This window comes from Macrobrachium nipponense, chromosome 35 (genome assembly GCF_015104395.2).
Source record: "Macrobrachium nipponense isolate FS-2020 chromosome 35, ASM1510439v2, whole genome shotgun sequence".
Taxonomy (NCBI): domain Eukaryota; kingdom Metazoa; phylum Arthropoda; class Malacostraca; order Decapoda; family Palaemonidae; genus Macrobrachium; species Macrobrachium nipponense.
The window spans coordinates 44,309,148-44,320,344 of record NC_061096.1 but is presented as its reverse complement, the minus strand read 5'-3'; positions in this window follow the sequence as shown (position 1 = coordinate 44,320,344).

The following is an 11,197-nucleotide window of genomic DNA, read 5'->3' as shown; positions in this document are numbered from 1 at the left end:
TTTACTAGAAGCAGCATTGGAGTCTCCAGGTCACAGATAACTGCTTAGTGGAGGCAGCATTGAAGTCTCCCATGTCACAGATAACTACTTAGTGGAGGCAGCATTGAAGTCTCCAGGTCACAGATAACTACTTAGTGGAGGCAGCATTGAAGTCTCCAGGTAACAGATAACTATATACTAGAGGCAGTATTGGAGTCTCCAGGTCACAGATAACTAATTAGTGGAGGCAGCATTGAAGTCTCCAGGGATGTAGATAACTATTTACTAGAGGCAGCATTGGAGTCTCCAGGTCACAGATAACTACTTAGTGGAGGCAACATTGAAGTCTCCAGGTCACAGATAACTATTACTAGAAGCAGCATTGGAGTCTCCAGGTCACAGATAACTACTTAGTGGAGGCAAGCATTGAGTCTCCAGGGATGGTAGATAAACTATTTACTGGAGGCAGCATTGAAGTCTCCAGGTCACAAGATAACTACTTAGTGGAGGCAGCATTGAAGTCTCAGGGATGTAGATAACTATTTACTGGAAGGCAGCATTGACAAGGTCTCCAGATCACAGAAACTATATACTAGAGGCAGCATTGGAGTCTCCAGGTCACAGATAACTACTTAGTGGAGGCAGCATTGAAGTCTCCAGGGATGTAGATAACTATTTACTGGAGGCAGCATTGAAGTCTCCAGGTCACAGATAACTACTTAGTGGAGGCAGCATTGAAGTTTCCAGAGATGTAGATAACTGTTTACTGGAGGCAGCATTGGAGTCTCCAGGTCACAGATGACTACTTAGTGGAGGCAGCATTGAAGTCTCCAGGATGTAAGATAACTATTACTGGGAGGCAGCATTGAAGTCTCAGTCACAGATAACTACTTATGGGAGGCAGCATTGAAGTCTCCAGGGGTGTAGTAACTACTTTCTGTAGGCAGCATTGAATCTCCAGTCACCAGATAAACTACTTAGTGGAGGCAGCATTGAAGTCTCCATGGATGTAGATACTATTTACTGGAGGCAGCATTGGAGTCTCCAGGTCACAGATAACTATTTACTAGAGGCAGCATTGGAGTCTCCAGGTCACAGATAACTACTTAGTGGAGGCAACATTGAAGTCTCCAGGTCCACAGATAACTATTTACTAGAAGCAGCATTGGAGTCTCCAGGTCACAGATAAAACTACTTAGTGGAGGCAGCATTGAAGTCTCCAGAGATGTAGATAACTATTTACTAGAGGCAGCATTGTAGTCTCCAGGTCACAGATAACTACTTAGTGGAGGCAGCATTGAAGTCTCCAGGGATGTAGATAACTATTTACTGGAGCAGCATTGAAGTCTCAGATCACAGAATAACTATACTACTAGAGGCAGCATTGGAGTCTCCAGGTCACAGATAAACTACTTAGTAGGCAGCATGGTCTTCCAGGGATGTAGATTTAACTATTAACTGGGAGGCAGCATTGAGTCTCCAGGTCACAGATAAACTACTTAGTGGAGGCAGCATTGAAGTCTCCATGGATGTAGATAACTATTTACTGGAGGCAGCATTGGAGTCTCCAGGTCACAGATAACTATTTACTAGAGGCAGCATTGGAGTCTCCAGGTCACAGATAACTAACTTAGTGGAGGCAGCATTGAAGTCTTCCAGGGATGTAGATAAAACTATTTACTGGAGGCAGCATTGGAGTCTCCAGGTCACAGATAACTACTTAGTGGAGGCAGCATTGAAGTCTCCAGGGATGTAGATAACTACTTTCTGTAGGCAGCATTGGAATCTCCAGGTCACAGATAACTACTTAGTGGAGGCAGCATTGAAGTCTCCAGGTCACAGATAACTACTTAGTGGAGGCAGCATTGAAGTCTCCAGGTAACAGATAACTATATACTAGAGGCAGTATTGGAGTCTCCAGGTCACAGATAACTACTTAGTGGAGGCAGCATTGAAGTCTCCAGGGATGTAGATAACTATTTACTAGAGGCAGCATTGGAGTCTCCAGGTCACAGATAACTACTTAGTGGAGGCAACATTGAAGTCTCCAGGTCACAGATAACTATTTACTAGAAGCAGCATTGGAGTCTCCAGGTCACAGATAACTACTTAGTGGAGGCAGCATTGAAGTCTCCAGGGATGTAGATAACTATTTACTGGAGGCAGCATTGAAGTCTCCAGGTCACAGATAACTACTTAGTGGAGGCAGCATTGAAGTCTCCAGGGATGTAGATAACTATTTACTGGAGGCAGCATTGAAGTCTCCAGGTCACAGATAACTACTTAGTGGAGGCAGCATTGAAGTCTCCATGGATGTAGATAACTATTTACTGGAGGCAGCATTGGAGTCTCCAGGTCACAGATAACTATTACTAGAGGCAGCATTGGAGTCTCCAGGTCACAGATAACTACTTAGTGGAGGCAGCATTGAAGTTTCCAGGGATGTAGATAACTATTTACTGGAGGCAGCATTGAAGTCTCCAGGTCACAGATAACTACTTAGTGGAGGCAGCATTGAGTCTCCAGGATGTAGATACTTTAACTGGAGGCAGCCACATTGAAGTCTCCAGGTCACACGATAACTACTTAGTGAGGCACATTGAAGTCTCCATGGATTAGATAACTATTTAACTGGAGCAGCATTGCAAGTCTCCAGTCACCAGAATAACTATTTTACTAGAGGCAGCATTGGAGTCTCCAGGTCACAGGGGGGATTAACTTAACCTTAGTGGAGGCAGCCATTGAAGTTTTCCGGGATTTGTAGATAACTATTTACTGGAGGCAAGCCATTGAAGTCTCCAAGTCAACAGATAACTTAACTTGTGGAGGCGCATGGAAGTCTCCATGGTTGTAGGATAACTATTTAACCTGGAGGCCGGATCCAGGTCCAGATAACTACCTTAGTGGAGGCAAGCATTGGAGTCTTTTCATTGGATGGTAGATAAACTAATTTACTGGAGGCAGCATGGAGTATCAGGTCAACCAGAATAACTATTTACTAGCAGCATTGGAGTCTCCAGGGTCACAGATAATTACTAAGGGGAGGCAGCATGGAGGTCTCCAGTCACAAGAATAACTATTTATGGAGGCAGCATTCGGAGGTCTCCAGTTCAACCAGATAACTACTTAGTGGAGGCAGCATTGAAGTCTCCAGGGAGTAGGATAATATGTACTGGAGGCAGCATTGAGTCTTTTTCCCTCAATCCAGGTCACGATAACTACTTTAGTGGAGGCAGCATTGAAGTCTCCAGGGTGTAATTAACTATTTACTGGAGGCAAGCCAATTGGAGTCTTCCAGGTCACAGATAACTACTTAGTGGAGGCTGCATTGAAGTCTCCAGGGATTTAGATAACTATTTACTGGAGGCAGCATTGAAGTCTCCAGGTCACAGATAACTACTTAGTGGAGGCAGCATTGAAGTCTCCAGGGATGTAGATAACTATTTACTAGAGGCAGCATTGGAGTCTCCAGGTCACAGATAACTACATAGTGGAGGCAGCATTGAAGTCTCCAGGTCATAGATAACTACTCAGTGGAGGCAGCATTGAAGTCTCAAGGGATGTAGATAACTATTTACTGGAGGCAGCATTGGAGTCTCCAGGTCACAGATAACTACTTAGTGGAGGCAGCATTGGAGTCTCCAGGTCACAGATAACTACTTAGTGGAGGCAGCATTGAAGTCTCCAGGGATGTAGATTACTTACTGGAGGCAGCATTGGAGTCTCCAACAGGAGGCTATGTTATTTCAATGTTATTTGGCCAAAATGTTCTAATGATCTCTCTTATGATTGATTATTCTTCTTAATATAGTAGAATGAAGAACCTACATCTGATTATTAATTTAATTATCGAATAGCTTAGAGTATTTAGAAAACTAAAAAAAAGAGAAAGTAAAGGCAGGGTTGCTATAGGTTAACGGGCCTGACTGCGGTTATTGTGACGTCACTCACCTAGCTGTTTAATCCTGTACCCCAGTTTAAGCTGCGCATGACAAGACCTTATATTCTCTAGACCTTGGTTCAACTAGACCGTCTCACTCGGCACACCGAGCACTGGATCAATTAAGACTTTTTTTTTCCTTATTTCTGTATTGCATTTGATTGTTTTCATATTTTGTCATTGCATTCAATTTATTGTGAAATAACATTTTAATTTTTTATGTGAATTGGTACTGCTTTTACGTGCATATTATAGTTAAGACTTTACTTCCTCTTCTCTCCTCAACAATACCACGATGCACGATAACTTAAAATCATTCATTCATTATTCCTAAAAAATATAAACGCTACCTCCCTCTACCTCAAGTTACCTGTGTATCACCGCAATGACGAATGGTTTTGTTAATCATTTGTGCTAAATTTTACTGTGAAAAGCTTTTTTCCTTAATTTACTATTTTGTTAATATTGTTCAACTAGACCGTCTCACTCGGCGCACTGGACACTGGCTCAATTAAGACTTTTTGTATTGCATTTGATTTTCATACTTTATCATTACGTTAAATTTATTGAGAAATTCCCTTTTTATGTGAATTATTATTGCTTTTACATACATGCAGTAATATTTTAGCTCTCTCTTTTTCTCTCCTCAGCATATCAACTCTCCCTCTTCAGTCTCAATTCAGCTGGGCGGGACGTCACCGCGGTTACGTACGATTTTATACATCTTTTATGCTAAATGTTATATTGAAAGTTATACTTTATATTAAATGCTTTATACTTTAATGTATTTTGTTGAATATTGTTATCATTAGACTATATATTGTAAATGAAAATATAAATTAATACAGTTTAACTTGTAAGACCCAGTAAGGCCGTCGAATACAAGTATAAACTAGATAATCAGTCAGTTCGAAGTACGAGCATTTGTTCGACAAACGATACAAAATTTTCTCGAAAATTTTGTTCGAAAAACGGAAAGTTCGACATATGAAACGTTCGACAAACGAGATACCACTATATATACATATATACATACATACATACATACTACATACATATATATATATATATATATATATATATATATATATATATATATATATATATACATATATATCACAAAGGAAGTAGTAGGGAAAGGCATCCTCATCTTTTTACAGTTATTTCAATGCCGACGTTTCACGACGAATTCAAGTCGCATTTTCAAGGCTAAAAATGTATAAAATTTGCAAACATTAATACTCAATTTGATCTAATTTATATTAAAAATGTAATGGGAACAGCTCTCAGTAAAGTAAAAAGTCAAAAGTTAAAATTCAACAGTACCTTCAAAAGCAAACTTCACTAAAATCTTAGAAACACCTACCTATACAAAAGAAAGAGTAAGACTGACAAAATTAGGTAAAAACAGAGTGAGGCAAACCAGCTGCCCAAACTATGCTATGAACAATTTTACAGAGGACGTTTGGGTGTTTAACGATGGTACAGTCTTTTTGATAATTAAAGATTCTAAAATAGTCAGGTTGTTGTTGTTCCGCAGTTGGCCCAAGATGAGAAATCCTTGCTGTCAATATAGGTTTTACATGTTTTTGAATGGTTACGTATATTGGATGCACAAAGAGGCTGTTGAAGGTTCGAATAGATTCCCACAGGGGCATAAGCCATAGAACAGGTAGTAGGTTATCTAATCCGGAACAATCCAATATATATATATATATATATATATATATATATATATATATATATATATATATATATATATATATATATATATATATATATATATATATACACACATATTTATATATATAAATAAATATAAATATATATATATATATATATATATATATATATATATATATATATATATAAGCATAAACGTTAAATGTTAGCATACAAACACATACCATATATTACTTTAAAACAAAGCCACTTTCAAATAAATGCAAATAGCTGGACAGTACGCTCGTATATGTCCACTCTCAGGTTAACCTTAATCTCGAGGTTAATTCTGTAAATACTTTTTTGGATTAGGATTAAATACCTCCTTTGGCAAGATGGGAAACGTGTCAACGTCGCTAACTGTACGAGTCTCAACCTTTTGTAGCTAGAGTATAGCTGCTGTACCCGGCGTTGCTCGTGATAAAAAGGGGGCAGGTCATCCTTGATGACAGCCCCTACAGGATGGATTATGCAATCACTTTCAGAATAAGTAATCACTTGGGATCCTGTGAAGCCAACGCGTGTTTGAAAAATCTGTAGATTTATTACATTAGTTGTACCCAGTCAAAGAAGTTGCGAAAAATCTGAAGAGTTTGCTTTCAACTTTGAAAGTTGTAAAAAATGAAGGAGCTATGAAAGAGAGGGGTTAAGTGCCCCTTAGAAACGGCCCTCGAATTTTGGGTCATGACTAAAACCTTCTTTGGTAGCCCTAGCTTTCATAGTCTGGGCGTGCGTGTTGTAAGAAGTAATTGCATATTTACATTGAAATAGAAAAATAAGGAGCATGTAAGGTTTCCAGTTCATGAATTTCGAACAAAATCCTATGCAGTCATGTTGTATTACTTACGAGGATAGTTTTACCAGCTGCTGTACTTCCTTTTCATCACGTCATTCCTAGTGATATCGTCTGTTTTTGAGCTGCCTCATTCTAAAGCATCTTATGTAAAACTGTTACATTGTTTGCAATATATATTGCATTAACTATTGAATCACTTCACCAGCATCTGCTTAACTCCGTTCCTAACTGGACATTTTTCCCTTTTCCAGTCATCCATAAGCTTGGAACCTAAAAAGTACTGATGCTTGATGGACTCAACATATCTTAAATTCATCTGATATACTGTAGCCAATATACTTAAAGAACTAAATTAATGTTTAGTGGCCTCCCTTGTACATTTAATCTTGATGGTACTTCCAATGTTTTTATGTTATGTCATGTACCCTTTTAAGATCCATGAACGTATAGATGTACAGTAAATTCCAGAAGTGAAGCGACAAATTTCAGAATTGATCTACTTCTTTAGAAACTCGTGAGGTTGCCAGTTAGAATGATTTTATTCCAATTATTGTCATCCTATTTATCTGATAATACATATCAGTGATTAACTGTATAAGCGCAGAAAGCATTTCTCCAGTGAATGATCAACGTTAGTTCAATAATTTTTTATTAAAAGGAAAAAAAAAAAAAAAAAGAATTTCCCCAAAAGAAACATCTGCGGCTCTCAAAGTGTGATATCAAGTGTTCACCATAGAGTGGCAGCAGGAACTGATTGCTTAAGCATTGGCCTAATATTTGTAAATTAACATTCTATTTTTATAGCATTGTATCCAAAGTTATTATGATTTCTTTTGATAAAGCACAGAGAAGTTTAGCATCTGATTAAATGAAATATAAATAAGACACAAGTTGGTGTAAGAAAAAAAAAAACGAAATCTAAGTTATATGCGCGTTTAGCATTGGTTACATGGTTAGGCCTATTTCAAGAATCAAGGAAATATATTTTCCAGCTCGTTAGTTAATAATTTCATCGAATTTCTCATTGTGCAAAAGTTTGCATGTGGAATTGCGTTCAGGGTCGCACCAAACAAGTATTTTCGTAGGTTTCCACCTTTTTTTTTTCTTCTTTTTAGTGCATAAGTGAGACTATTCTTGTCCATACGATCCGAAGTGTGAATATGCTTGACGAGCATTATTTTAATTCGAGTATCTCCTGTTATGCTCTCTCTCTCTCTCTCTCTCTCGCTCCTCTCTCTCCTCTCTCCTCTCTCTCTCTCTCTCTCTCAGGACCTTTTTTATCTAATCAGGAATAACCAGAAGTCTGTTTTAAGAATCGAGCACTAGGCCTATTGATCATGTTCAGGTGTCTCATATATATATATATATATATATATATAATATATATATATATATATATATATATATATATATAAACTCATAAATTTCTGTTAAACAATAATGCTTGACTGGATCGAACTGATTATACTGGTTGTCCGTGGAAATATGAATTTGAATGATCTCACTCCCTTATGATACGCCTACTTACGCAAATTCAGTCTTAAATTTCACTGTTGGGATATGATTCGAAGATTTGAGGTAAAACGTCGAAGTGAAAAAAGTGGAGTTAGTATTGTTAGTATTATGGGTGTTCTGGTTGCTTGCGACCGTCATTCTTATTCTTTACATAGCGAGTCTGTTTCCCAGGTGAAAGGACAGGTCCTGGTGTCGATCCTGAAGGTTTTATCTTTGCCTAAATAACAGACAGTGGCCCTGCATTGTAAGCCTTGCAATGCCCGGAACTAGGCCTAGTCACCTGAAGGTAGCAGCAGCAGTTAGAGACTTTCTCGAAGATTGTGTTTTATGCTCGGTCTTCGAAGCTAGAATCAGAACTACCAACCACACCCAACTTCTCTGTTGAATCTAGGTGCATTCATCGTTGATTATGTTTAATGTTGCGTAGATTTTCCCTTTACATTCTATTGATACTTGCATGGTTTTATGCATCTTCGCTAAAATAATTGATAATTCACTATGATATTAAATATTTGTTTCCACATTGCTCGAAATATACATTGGTAATGTTGGTAATCCTGTGTTTAACAAAAATTTCAAATTGTTTCGTTTCTATAGTTTGAAGTAATTACTATACTTTAAAATAATTACTATTACCGTATTTTTTTCTTATGATAGTTATAAATATCATAGATTTGATATTTGTGCATCATATGTTAGCTTTATTTTGCTTTCACCGTAGAAAAAAAAAGTTTTTCAGCTACGAGTTGTAGTTGCCAGTCAGTTAATTTCGAACAAAATCCTCTGAAATTTGTAGCTTCACTTCTAGAACTTACTGTACTACATACCTTTGTCTACAGTACTTTTATATCCTTTTTGTGAAGCCAAACTGGCAAGTGGCAGTTCTAAACCTTGCTCTCTACAGCAGTAAACTGAGAAATATGGAAAAAAAAATTCCAAGTGCTACTTAGAAAGGAAAAATTTGGTGCCTGGAAAAGAATGGAGACCTGTAGAAATATGTCTAAAACTTCTCTAAGATTTTGTTTTAATCAATGATATAGGTTGGAGATTACAGTGTGTAGTGACATTAGATGGGTCATTAATGGTCAGAATACTTATTTGTAGTATATCCACCCAAAATGCCTAATTTCTTTTAGCTGTTAAAGGAGAAAGGAAGCATGAAGTTTTGAAAGATTATTAAACTTTGCCTCTCCAAAAATGTTTGAAGTCGGAATGATGGTTAGTGGTTGTTACACCCTTTAGTTACAAAATAATGAATTATAATGAGAGTTCTTTGAAAGTGTGTTTAATGCTTATGTAATTAATCTTCCTTAAATAAAATCATTGTGTGTTTTATTAACTTATGTCTCCCTCTGTCATGTTTGATTTACCTCATCTAGCTGTTTAGGTTTCATTGTAAATATAACTTGCTGATCATTTCTCTGACCTTCGTGTAACTAAAGGTTTGAAGATGCCAACGGTTAGATGGGATAGTCACTGACTTGTAACTATCGTAATATAAAAGAGAAAATGTATAAACAAATGGTTAAGTTTAAACAAGCAAAGCTGTAAGTATGATTATTATTGTTATGGCCAATGTTCAATATCAAGTTTCCAATAAAGCCCCGTCCACACGGTCAAACTTTGCCCGACAGACTTTCTTTGATGTGACGTCAGAAGCGGAGAAACTGCGGATAAGGTTCTGACTTTTTCCTGCTTCTGACGTCACATCATACAAGTCTGTCGGGCAAAGTTCGACCGCGTGGATGGGGCTTGAGAGCCTAAAAATCTAAACGATCAGAATTTTCAACGTCGAAAACCTCAAGATTAAAGTAAAGAGATGGTTATGGTCAAAGACAATACACGAAAGATGGGAAGCTCAAGCCACATCCGCATCGGCCGCATACAATTTAGTACCTGGCATGAAATGAAGATAGCGGTAGCATTGCACCTGCCTACATCGTCTGTTTGTTTACTTTTTCACAAAGCGGGGCATCCAATTTCAATCATGAGTGGGCGTAGCCATCATCACCCGTGTGTGGTTTGCAATAGGACGAAAAATGATTTTCCCCATCTGATTTTTCATGCTTTTCCTCAGAATAAAGAAAGGTAATAAAATCGTTACATCTGTTACAAAGTACATGATGACTTTTAGAGAAAATGAAGAAATAAAATAGACCAAAGCAAAATTGAATATCGGTGCAGTGTTATTCCGAAATAAATATTGGAAAATATTTATAATACGTTGGACACCTCTAAGCGAAACTAAAATATATTTATATGTGATTTTCGACTAGAAAATTCTTGCCATTTGAAACCCCAACAACCAACCTAACCTTCCTGGTAGTGTACATCAGTAGCCTAATCATGTCAACAGTAAACCTAACCATATCAGCAGTACCATAACCATGCCAACAGTTACCTAACCATGTCAACAGCAATTTGCAATTGAAATGAAGCTATCTTGCAAAACATATCAAAATCAACTAGAAAAACTATATTTTCTTGTCATTTAGAGGCGTCAATTGTATTTCAAATAAATACCTTAAAGTTATATTTGCATATCTTGAAAATCTATAGAAATATGAAATAAACATACCAATTCCTATCACTATCGTACAATTCGTGAATATTGGGTCTCCATGCCTTTTCCAGATAGGCTACTCACAGCAACTTTGATATACTGGGTATATACTATAGTTATGTTATATTCTCAGCAGCTTACCCATTTGTAGTTATAAATGTTTACCTTAATTTTTCATTAATAAGCAACTATTTAGCAAACCAAAGTTGTTTCATCAGGAAGGATGGATCTTGTGGGAGCATTCATATGGGAGAGCATCTATTAGGTTAGTTAAGTTAGGAGGGGGGGGGGTGGGGGGGGGGGGGTGTTTTTACTTTAATTTCAAGTTCACTAACCTTTTAATCTATGATTGAATTTTTCCTATATGTATGGATAAAAGCATTCAAAATAAAAAATAAAAAATTACATGCAAACCAGCATATCTGTTTTTTTTTTTTTTTTTTTTTTGGTTTTTTGGAGCATGTTGCGCTTGTTTTTTTTTTTTTTTTTTTTTTTTTTTTTTTTTTTTTTAGTTTTGAAATTTAATTGTTTTGGTTGAATGATTTCTCTGTGGTTTGTTTCCTATTTGATTTGTGATTTCAATTTTTATTTGCTTTTTATGAAAATCAAGTTAAACCTAGATTTTTGCTTATACAGTATTCTGTAAAATACAGCATTGCATTTTTTATAAAAGGGTACCTTA